Source organism: Pituophis catenifer, unplaced genomic scaffold (genome assembly GCF_029215685.1).
Source record: "Pituophis catenifer annectens isolate HBS135680 unplaced genomic scaffold, rPitCat1.0.hap2 SCAF_3, whole genome shotgun sequence".
NCBI lineage: Eukaryota > Metazoa > Chordata > Lepidosauria > Squamata > Colubridae > Pituophis > Pituophis catenifer.
Genome location: NW_027256883.1, coordinates 134,449,894 through 134,462,401, shown reverse-complemented (window position 1 = coordinate 134,462,401; position 12,508 = coordinate 134,449,894).

Sequence of the window (12,508 nt, the reverse complement as noted above, 5' to 3'; positions counted from 1 at the left end):
GGGAGGCACTGAGAACTTCAGAATCAGGATGTTGGTACCTCTAGCATGGTCAGTTGTAATGTCGAATGGTCACTAAGGCACCGATCATAAGTCGAGGACTGCCTATACACAATTTTCTCAATTGTTTTCTTCCCATCTTTTTTGGAAAACAGTAACAATCATGTCTGGTGATGTCATTCTTACTCTTGCCAAGAGTTGGCAAGACTCTTACGTAAGAGTCTTGCCAACTCTTACTACTTTGCCTTGTGACGTGTTTCAGATAGACATAAGACATAAACCTAATTATATGTGTATTTCCTTTTACTTTCTTGATAGAAATTGCTGGTATTTTTTTACATAGAAATATGACAATCTACTTTTATGAAGATTTTTGAAAGCATCTAACTGAAGATATGCTATGCAATATATAGGAAATAATAAGTAGGTTCTGTTCTTGGTAACACAAATGAAATATTTTTGCAATTGCTCTATTTTTTTCATTGCAATGAATGAAGTAGCTATTATATAAGTCATAAATAGCACCCATTGGATTAGAATAGCCCTTCCTCTTCTGTCTCCTATAATTGGCATATTTATTAACTTCACATAGATGATTCCACCATTAGGCAGAGAGAAAGTTCCTTTAAAACATAGATGATCAATAAGAAGAAAAGGAGAAAACTAAACTGCTGGGTATGAGGAAAGAAAGTTGAGAGGTCATGTTTCAAAACAGCTGGAGTTCAGTATGATGCACCTTGTATTAAGTGGGTTAGTAAATAGAAGTACCCTTCACATGAAGTTCCTTATTCTTACAAGAACAGTGAATAGTTACTAATCTTTTTCTATAGACCAACATGACTATGACTTTGGCTGCATTTTTTTTTTTTTTTTTGCATGCTTACATGAAATCAGTCCTTCAAAGCTCCATAGTCAATTGCCATTTGCAGGCCTGTTCTTGGGTTGCCAAATGCTTTTTCTGACTAAAATCCAAGGAATAACCAATAGTCATATAAAACAAAATATTTCAGGCATAACTCTCACATGAAGCGCTTCAGATATGCCAGCGATATCAAAGTAAACAAAATTAACACACATTTTGAGGTACTTAAAAAGGCAAAATAATTGGGACATGGAGAAAAAGAATGATTGCAAAAATAAATATTCTGAAAGGAGTTTGGACCAGACAGAGTTTATCTTGAGGAGACCAGTATCACCATACAATCATAGCTATGAAAGGCTCAAAATGGATTTTTACAATATTGTTTATTTATTTATTTATTTATTTATTAAATTTATATGCTGTCCATCCCTCTATCACATAGTATTGTTACAAAAAGACACTACTTAGAAAAGATGTATGAATTCAGTTTTCACTACAGTATGTTATGAAACATATTTCTGCCTGTATATATTTATGGGCATGTCTGCACATTGTTGAGGGACACCTATTAAACCTACAATATTCATTTGTTTGCTTTGTATGGCTGGCCTCTAATCTCTTGAAGTGACACTGGGTGACAAACACATTCTAAAAATTAAAAATAATTAAAACAATACAAAAAATAAAATGCATAACAGCTGAAAATAAATTGCCCATCATTATGACTAAAGTAATCAGGTCTGTGAACACACTCAAGGCCCTAGGCCCAGCACAAACTTAAGAATTTATGCTATTTCCAAGAGAGAATGTTCCATAAAGTGGGTGCTACAGAAGAAAATATATGTCTTCTAGGCCCCATTCACTGGCATTCCTTAGCCAATGGACCCAAACAATGTCCATCCTGCCTGGCCAGATTGGACCAGTAGAAAAAATTGGGGAAGACAGTCCCTCAAGTAATACAGTCCCAAGCTTTAAAGGTGGCAACCAGCACCTTGAATTGCACAGGAAGCACACTGGCAACCAATGCATTGCCTAGAGTAGAAATGTTTTATGCGCAGAATAATTGATATGATTTACTACCAGTGCTGTGTCTTCTGCAGCAGTTGAAACTTCCAAACATTCTTCAAGAGCAGCCCCATATAGAGTGCATTGCTGTTGTCCAGACAGGAGGTCACAAGGTCATGAGTGTCAATGAGCAAGGCCTTCTGATCCAGGAATGGGTGCAACTGGCACCCAACCTGAAGGTGTGCAAGGTTCCTCCTAACCATGGCTGCCAGTTGTTCTTTGAGCAGAAGTCTGTGAGTCCAGGAGGACCAATAGATTGTGTATTGGGTCTATCAGAGGCTGTGCCACCTCATCCACAACCAATGATAGAAAGTCCCCAGCCCCAATATTTGCATATAATGCATCCTTATGCTTACCTAGCACAGAACATAAACTATGATTATGTCTTCAGTTTTTATGCAAATAAATGGCATAGAAGGAATTTGTCCCTCTGCTTTCCTGAAAAAAATGATAGAGGCTATGTATCCATTGTATTTTTAATAGCATTAGTTTATAGTATTATAAACTATAGGTGATGAAGCACTGTGTCTTTTTACAGAGATAATAATTAAGAGGAATTTTCAGGTCCAAGTTGCAGTAACGCATTAGACAGTTTTACGTGAGGGAAAGCTTCTGGGGCAAATTAACTTTTACTTCCAAAGGAGTCATAGCAAATAAGAGAGGAATAATGCAAAATCCAGAAATAAAACATGTACCAGTGCTGTTGTCCTTAGGTACATGTTGATATCCCCCCCCCCACTTTTTTTTTTGCACTGGAGTTTTATTAAGATGTTCTTCCATTAATTAGGGCCATGGTTATGTGTTATTTGTGTGGGTGATTCTATTTTAATGTATGTTCCTATTTTTCATTTCGGTATACCACCTGCATATGTTGTATATGACAGGAGGTGTATAACTATTCTGCGTATCCAAAATAAATAAATAATGACAATATTAAGAGATAAAGGAAGACCAATTACTTAAGCTTTGGACTTTGAAGTTCTAATTGCCCCACCCAGTGGTGAAATACAATTTTTTTACTACCAGTTCTGTGGGCATGGCTTGGTGGGCGTGGCAGGGGAAGGATACTGCAAAATCTCCATTCCCACCCCACTCCAGGGGAAGGATACTGCAAAATCCCCATTCCCACCCCACTCTGGGGCCAGTCAGAGGTAGTATTTGCTGGTTCTCTGAACTACTCAAAATTTCCGCTACCGGTTCTCCAGAACCTGTCAGAACCTGCTGGATTTCACCCCTGGCCCCACTTCATTTAAGCCTGGCATTGATGGGCAATCCTTAATGGTTTTCCTTCATCACACTTTTAGCACACGCTTACCCAACAGTGGTAACAAATGGCTTCATTTGAAATAGAAACATAACACCATAACTGCCAAAAAATAGCTGAAAATATGAATTTACTAGATTCCTGACTTGCATTCTTCAGTGATGTTTGAAAGCTTTAATGAATACATAATTTTCATGGACCAAGTTGCTTTTGGGAGCATCATCAAATTTTGAAAAAAAAAAATGCAAATAATATGTTATTCAAAAATTACAGTTAGGTTTTAATGGGAAAGGTCACTTTATACATTTTTCATAATCTATTCACTAATAAAAAATTGGAACAAGAGGCTGATGTTTCAGATTATACAGTTTCTTACAGTTGCTAATATAAACAAATGTCTTCAAATTGATAACATAAAAAAGTAAAAATGTGTTTTAGACAAAAAAAAATGGATCTAAATTTTTTTTTCCAGCTGTATATTCCAGGTGTAAATTGATAAACTGACTACTAATGCCTTCAGGTTGTAACTTATGTTGACCGGCTCACATGGCACACACAAAACCCATATCCCAAGAATAGAGGGAATTACTGTATCTTATATTGTATTGATCTCTGCAGATTCAATATCTAACAATTGTTATGGTAAATAGGAGAATTGTGGGATGAAAGTGGGTGATAAAACAATGATTTGCAAAACCAGATTTCTTCCTTATATGTCATGGAACCTGAGATTTTGATTTGACATCATTAGAATTCTATCAAAATATTTTCATAAAGCTCTCAAGTCAAATAAACTATTTTTCTCCAATATATTTTTGGTGCTTTTGATGTGCAAAGAGCCGGTTCTTAGGCAGAGTTTTTTTTTCCTACTGTGTTATGTATTTTAGACAATACAGGGAATTAGAATCAATTATTTCCATATCAAGTGGCCAAAAAAGATGTTAAAAAGATAACTATAATTGTCTCTTGAGACTGTTTCTCCAATAATATTGTATGAACAACTGGACGGGTGGGATATGTTGCATGTAATATGACTCCGATTGCCTTCTGTCTTTTGGTAATATTTATCTTGACTCTGACTTCTGTGAATGAAAATATTTGGCAATCTTTTACTAGCTTCTTCTTCTCAGTCACATCAAGAGCTGGTTTTAATTTACCCTCCTTGGATTTTGTTCACTCAGAATACTGAGCCAGGAGCTTTGTGATAATTTTTTATATATGCTGGATGATTTTCTAATAATGTTATTGCAGAACTTTTGCTCGTAACTTGTAATGTGAAGAAGTAGGTTCAAATTTTACTTCAGCCGTGAACTCGCTCAGGTGGTAGGTGCTGGAGAGGACCAACAAATTGTTGAAGGATCAAAAGAGCCGTGTGCCATCTGTGCCAAAACTAGTTTGCTGCATTCATATGTGGTAGAAAACAATCAGTCCATCATTACTATCGTGGAATAACCCACAAATTTACGTAGGAGCATTTTGTATATAAACTGGCACATCACTTTTTCTTTCTCGGACTCAAGCATCAATGTTGTTTGGAGGAGCTCTGGAGATTACAATGTTAACCCACCTTAGGAGATTGTCCAAGGATAAATGACAGTGCAATCCTATGCATGACTTCTCAGATATAACAGCAGTAATCACTTTAAGCTTGGCTAGATTAAAGGGAGGATTAGGCAGATTCATGGCGAAGTCATCAGTAGTTGTAAGTCACAATGACTATTAATTACGAGAAGAACCAAATGCAGGATGTCTCTGAGGAAAAGTTCCCGGGAACAGAAAAGGGAGGGTGCTGTTACGCTCATGTCTTGTTAGCTGTTTTCCTAATATCATCTAGTTGGCCCCAGTGGGATGCTGGACTATACAGATCTCCAGTTTGATCCAGCAAGCACATGTTTTAAAATTATTTCTCAGACCAGATCATCAATTCCCAAAATTCTCAGCCAATGAGATGAGTGTCAAATCTCTTCTACCTTCCCTCAACAGACAGACAGACATAACTTTAAAGCTGCTCTTTGCTGCATTAAAATGACTCTAGTGAAAGAATGCATTAATTAAACCAGAATAAATTCTGCTTTGGAAAATGAGGTGAGGGATGCCGAGGTTTGCCACTGCTATTGCTCCTCTCAGCTGTCAAGGTAGAATTAAAATCCTGATTCTGTTTATAAAGAAGCTTAAAAGCAGGCGGCAAAGTCCATTCATATGAGTTATAATTGCACAGTTCAAATACTGGCTGGTAATTAGAATCACAATTGACCTTTGCATAAATGTAGGGTTATACTTAATTTTAGCCAGAAGCTTTTAAAATATGAATTTAAATATTGCTCATGGTTTATGGCTTCTAATGAATTTTTCTCTCTACCTTTTTAAAGAAAAATTTTACACTATCCTCAAAAGGATATGCACTTTGCTGCATTCATAACCATAATGCTACATAAGAGATTAGGAAAATTATTACCTAAAAATAATGCTGGAGCAGAATACTATATCAGATGTGAAAGAACAGGTAAAATTGACTGGTCAGTCCATACAAGTTTATCCTTGTCTAGAGACACAATATAACCAATTTTTTGTTTTAGTTGGATTTCCATCAAATGGAAACCTTAGTCCAGATTTTTGCTGTGACTCAGTACATAATTGTTAAAATGCTAAACCCATCTTCTCCAACTTGGTGTCTTCCGGAACTATGGGACTTCATTGTTTAGGAATGATGACATTTGCATTTTGCAAGTTTGCAACAGTTTGCAAGGCTGGAGAAGGCTCCATTAAACAAGGCATTTTCAACTGGGTTACAGATGCATATCTGTAAAAAATCAAGAAACAGTCAAACACAGCAAAGAGATAATAGAAAACTCTAATCATCTGATGCCATCCAGAGGTCATCTGGATATTTACAGCCAAAATATTGCATACCTACTTCAGTGGAAATAAAGTTGTGATTTTGCTATACCACAGGCACAGTGTTCTAATGGATGAGAACATCACACTTTCTTTCCTCAGTGCCAGATTTTAATAGAAAAGTTAAAATGTGGATATTTAAACCAGTCAAAATTAATCAAGGTTAATAGAAGATATTAGACAATCTGTGCCTCATTGGATCATAGTTTCAAAAATATTTCCTTACTTAAATGTCTGTGGAGATTCTCAATCATCCAGATCATGGTTATTCCGAAGGTGCTTTTCAAAATGCAACTGAACTTTCTTTGGGTTTTTTTTTGAAAATGTTTCACTTCTCATCGAAAATTGAAGAAGTGTCTTGGATGAGAAGCGAAACATTTACAAAGAGAAAATGAAGAAAATCCAGTAGCATTTTGAAAAACACATTTGGGGTTCTTACCTAAACCTAAAATTGAATTTCCTTGTCGGAAGCTAGCAGGGAGCATCAGAAATCTTCCTTCCTTCCTTCCTTCCTTCCTTCCTTCCTTCCTTCCTTCCTTCCTTCCTTCCTTCCTTCCTTGTCTCCCTCCCTTCCTTCCTTGTCTCCCTCCCTCCCTCTTCCTTCCCTCCCCTCCCCTCCTTCCATCCACTCCCTGTCCTGCAGGTAAGTGGTAGCTGCTGGGTGAGGAAGGAGAGATGGATTGCAAGGCTGGCTGGGACACTGTCCTGGAACATTGAAAATGAAGATCAGGTGATCACAGCAGCAGCCAGTAGCAATGACGCAGCTACAACTTCCCCAAATTCCATTCCTTTGTGAGTCATGGATCCTGAAAGTTAGCCTATTTGAAGCATCTTGCTTCATAAATTGTTGACCTACACTGCACCATTTCGCCTAGTTAAAGGATGTGATATTTAAAATGTTAGTGGTATATAGAGATACAGCCACTTAAATTGGCAATATTGTACATGTTCTACTCTAGAAATCTTTTCAGGATGTCTACAGATTCCCTTCTGCTTTCTGCCTCACTCCTCCAGGTAAGAAGTTATAAACTGTGGGAGGATTAAACCTGAAATGGAAATATCGAGACCCAATTTATGTTTTGGTGTTGCATATAACTTTTCAGGACTAATTTCAGGATAGGCTGGGTTACAAATGTCTGCCTCATCTGACGTTTATCAACTAATATATTTCTAGGGACTATTTTCAGGCTAAGTTATCTTGCCTATTGCCTATTTGTCAAAGTTGATGTTATTAATTCTGATTAAATGTGATATTTTTTTGATTATTTTCAGAGTTATTCTCATATTTAGCTAGAGTTTTTTTCTGTGAGTATTTAAAAGTTCTACAATTAAATAACCCAGAGGACATGGTTAATTGGGCAGTGTTACAGATGATGCAACTATTTATTAATGCAAAAGGAAGTCAACACTGAATGGAAAATGATCCCCCCTAAAAGGAAGATTAGATATATAATTGGAATTAATGACAGATTAATTGCCTGCACAATAAGCCAACCATTTATAAAAATTAATTAATCCCTCATGCATTTTTTACATACAAACCATTCTCTTGTATGTACATATTCCATAGATAACTATATGTAGATATCCACATGAAAAACATACTGGAAAAATGAGTTTAACAAGCATAAATCTAGGCATACATCCTTTTGTAACCTGTTTCATTGATTTTGGTATTTTCTTCTTCCAAATAGGTATACATAGGCTGCTCTTCTGGGATAGAGAGGTGGATCTGTTTTGGCCAACTTAATCTATATAAACTGGGGTAAAAATTAAGAGAACTCTGTAAACATTTAGTTTTTTTTCCCTTCTTCTTGCAATGAGCAGGTAAAATGATTTTGTGGTGGTGTGCAAAGAGAAGGAAACCTATGTACCTTGAGTTCAGGGGCTCTAATTGCCCAAAAATATTCTTAAGATTTCTGGTCCTGTTAAATTGGCTTGCTACATCACTTGATCCTCCCCTCATACATCAGGTGAATGTCTACACTGGATAGTTTCTTTATCCATCCAGATTTTCCACAGATTGGAAATCTTTCCCCACAATCATACTTTTTGCAAATATAAAGCAGTTTTTCTCAATCATGATAGAGAAGGCCCACATTCCCTATAAAAATTCCAATTAAAGTTCAGGTTTGTAGGACAAGGCAAAAGAAAAATCACAGAAAACAAAGAAGCTAAATTTCTCAAGAACTTTAGAATTCAAACAGACAAGTGCCTCTCACATAACACCCCAGACTTACAGTGACAATTAATGCTAAGAAAGACAAAAAAGTCTGGATAGTGGACATGGCAGTACCTGGAGAGCAGAGCAGAAGAGAAAGAACTGGAGAAATTTCAAGTATCTGTAAATAAAGAAGTAAGATGACTGATAAAAGAAAGCAAGAATAGTACTATTAGTAAACAGGTAGTCCTCAGGTACAACCAGTTGCTTAGCAATCATTGAGAGTTAAAATAGATCCCCCAGAAGCTACTTACAACCCAGTTTTTAAGTTCAACATCAAGTGCATTTGCTCTTACGACCAACTGCAGGGACATTGCAGAACCCCTCTGGTTATCTCCTCCCCATCACATGCTGCTGGTCTCTAGGACTGCTTTTCTCTCCCCACCCTAGGTCCCTGAAGGCTTGGGGCCTGCTTTTCCATCCTGCCAGATCCCACCTTCCTCACCACCCCCAGTCCCCTATCACGCAGTTAGCTTTAGAAGAACTCTGGAGCTCATGTTAGGACCAATCCATCCGTAGCCACACAGCTTCATCCCAGAAGTGGGTGCCATTTTCAGAGCAGCCAAGGGGCACAGAAGTGGAGCAGCCTGTCCTCCTCCTCTAACATGAGCTCCAGAGTTCTTGAGATGTTCCAAAGATAAGTGTACAATCGGTGACAAGAGTGTAGGACCCAACAGAGTAGGAAGCAGTCCCCAGGCCTTCAGGCAATCTGGTGTGTGTGGGGGGGGGAAGAAGCAGGCATAAGTGATGGGAAGTGGAGCACGAGCTGTCTCACACGGGTGAGGGAGGCCCACCCCTTGAGAGGTCCAGGCAGGCAGGCTGGCCTGGACCTATGCTAAGCTTTTCAGGATATCCCCCAGCCCTGAGACATCCATTGCTCTGCAGTATTATGGTCATAGGTTGTGAACTACCTATAAGTGCCTTGGATGCAATCCCAAAATAACTGGACCACTTGAACACCATTGGCATTGACAAAATGACCATCAGTCAGTTGCATCAGTCAATTCAAGTCTGCAGATACAAGGGGGAAACCATACTTCTAACAACTACGGTAATAGAATCAGTAGGTGGTTCCTTTGCTGATTTCCCAGTGTAACAGAGAAGTTTCTGAATATATCCTAGAATATATTATGGTGCAGAGGTCTTCACAGAAAATGCTCAGTTTTTTTAATCACTTCATAAAAAATCCTGGTTATCCATTTTCTCTCTGATTCTTTAGTTACCTGTAATTGTCCCCAGGAAACTAAATTAAGCACTAAGAAAGGAGGGCATGAACATGTGAGGAAAACGATCAAACATGAAGCTTTGGGGCAAAATCTTAGTTTTCTTTTTATTTGCCTAGGCATTTAAAATCTTTACAGAAATCTGGTCTAGAGAAGCTTCCTTCTGCATTCCTTCTACTCATTGTTGCATAACCTTCACTTCAGAAAAAGAAAAAAATCCAAATGCATGATTAACAATCTTTTGTATCCTTCCACTTTTCTAAAACATACCAAAGACCTTAGCAGAAAATGTCAGGAAGTTGGCTAGCTTAATTGTATTGCTCCAAGTCCAAATGCATACATAATTTGTAGAAATTCCAAAGTGATGTCCAGAAGGACAAAATATGGAAACAGCTGGATCAGTGGAGGAAAAAATGACAGATTTCTATACAATAATTTGCCTGATCACCTCTAATGAGTTTCAGCAAGAAGTGTGAGCAAATTTTATTATTGCAATCTGGGCCCTGCTGTGGGCTTGGTTGTTCTTCTTTGGGGAGCTCTTGTTTTCTTTTGAAATTTTTAATCATGATCTTTATTTTAATGTTGGGCTAATTTATTCATTCAGATGTGCTGTTTCCAGCCTCGTTGGACCAAGATGTATATAAACCGTAATAAATACAATAGTCATAATCATATTTTTTGTCTGTTTTGGTGCTCCTTCCTTCCTTCCTTCCTTCCTTCCTTCCTTCCTTCCTTCCTTCCTTCCTTCTTGTGTTTCCTCCTATTAGTGAGCATTCTGCCAACAACTTTTATGCATAATCAATAAAGATTTTTTAGCCACAAAACCCAATGCTAGCATGGATATAAATGCAATTCAGGTATAGAAAACAGAAAAGAGCAAGCTGAAATTCAATAAATATTTTCTCAGTGGTTATTTCTGTTTTATTTTTATCTTTATTTCACACTAGGTACTATGAAATATAGATTTAGTTTTAAAGATTAATATCTAGGCCAAGTTGAGAAGTTTGAGCCTCCTTTAAAAGATTAACCCTGACTTCATCTTCTTAACTCATTTTCTCTTTCCTATATGCTGCCTCTGAGAAAAGAAAATAATGGCATTTCTAAGGCAGAAAATCTGGATGTGAAACTTCAATTAGGATCTTTTTTTAGGGAGCATTGATCCCTACTTGCATCTGCAAGTAGGATACTCTGTCATTTCCGGGTGGTATAACCTGATACTGAGTTTGTTCATTGCTGATAACATTAATGTGCATATTTTTTGTAGGCAGAATAATTTACCCACCCATCACAACCAGTACAAAAGAATTGGGTGGAAAAGGGGTCTATAATGGGGTACCCTTGCCCCTCTACTACTTGAAGGTAGCCCTTCAGCCTGAAGCCTTCCCACGCATCCATGACAAGTTCTGTGATGTAGTTGCATTCTTTGTGACATCACTGTTCCCTATCTTAAAGTTGGCTTTAATCCACCATCCCAGGATAGTCCTCTATATTGGGTTCCTTTAAAAAATATTAGCTCAAAATCGGAACATGGAGATCCTCTTACTGTCTTCAATGGAAGAAGGAGTTGGAATAGAAGGAAACAACCTCCAAGGAAAATATCAAGGATCAGGACTATTACCAAGTATTACCCCTTAATTTTGATGCCGTAAGCCAACAAGATCATGAGAGATCCTCCAGTGTTTAAATTCTAGTATCATTTACACTTATTCTGCTCCATATCAACCTTTATGAACTGAATCTTAGTAAATGATGTTGGATAAGAGTATTTGATTATGGTTTAAGGAATTAAATTGATGTGGGCTTGTCATCAGCAACCTGACATGACACAGGGCTTCTGAAACTGAGCCGATTTTCAAAAGCAGCATATGCTGTTCAATAAGGAAGAGGTATTTCTCTCCTTTTTTTCTTCAAGGTTAAAACCGGGTGCATCTAATCCTAAATCAGCATATATATTTTTTTGATCATGCCTTTATGTAGGATGTCAGTGGGGTTATTTCATGCAATTCTACTCTTTTGATTTGGGATTGTTGTTACAGAGTGTGCATTTTCTCAGCGCAGGGTTGTCACAGTGAATTTCAGATAACGCACCGCACAAGCTTGCCTTTTCTTGGCAATGCTACATGAATGTCAAACCTCTCATTTCGCAAGGCAGTCAGACCTACTGTACAGCAGCGGTGCAGGGGTGGTAGTGTAGCACTCTTCCAATACTCCACTGCATACAAACATGAATTTGCAGACAACAGCTGCTGCAAATTCCCTTGACTGTGAAGAATAACTAGCATTATCACCTAGATCATTAAATTGGGTTCAGAAATTGTTGAGGGTCTTCCATCAATTCATCTAAGAGAACTTGACGCCAGCTGGACCCCTTCAGTGAGGACTTGACTTAATTGGCCAATAAGTGGCTGGAAAGGGGGCATGCCATTTGATACAATTACAAGCTGAACAAGCGATTACAGCAGGGAGAACCACAGAAGGTCCCCTCCAGGTCAGCGCTTTCAGAAAGGGCTAAGTTAATGTCCACTGTTAAGTGGCGAAGTGAAAAATGTTGGCTTCCTTGGTGCTCAGATGCAAGGAGAAGCCGGGTCATCCTTCAGTCGACAGAGAGCACGGCCAGAAGTGCTCATTTATCATTGTGTTGGCCTTATTTCTGCCTGGGTAATAGTCATGCTCTACCAACTGCTGGCAGTTTCAGAGTTTCCCGTGAACCTTTCATTTTATTGGCATAACTAAAAGATTACCTTACCAGAGCAATCCATCTGCTATAGAAAAACAAAACACTTTCCTTCAAGTATGTCCCCAGAGTCTTTTCTCTAGAAAGGTTAACACGCTAGAATCTACACTATTTGAGTTTTATTCTCTACTGTTTTTCTAATCCCATTCTAGATGAGGAAATTGTGGTCTAATATTGTAGAGTTAAAAGAGTTAAGAGAGCATTACTTCTCTCTTCCAGGTTTTGAAGGTTCTCCCCATTGGTTGAA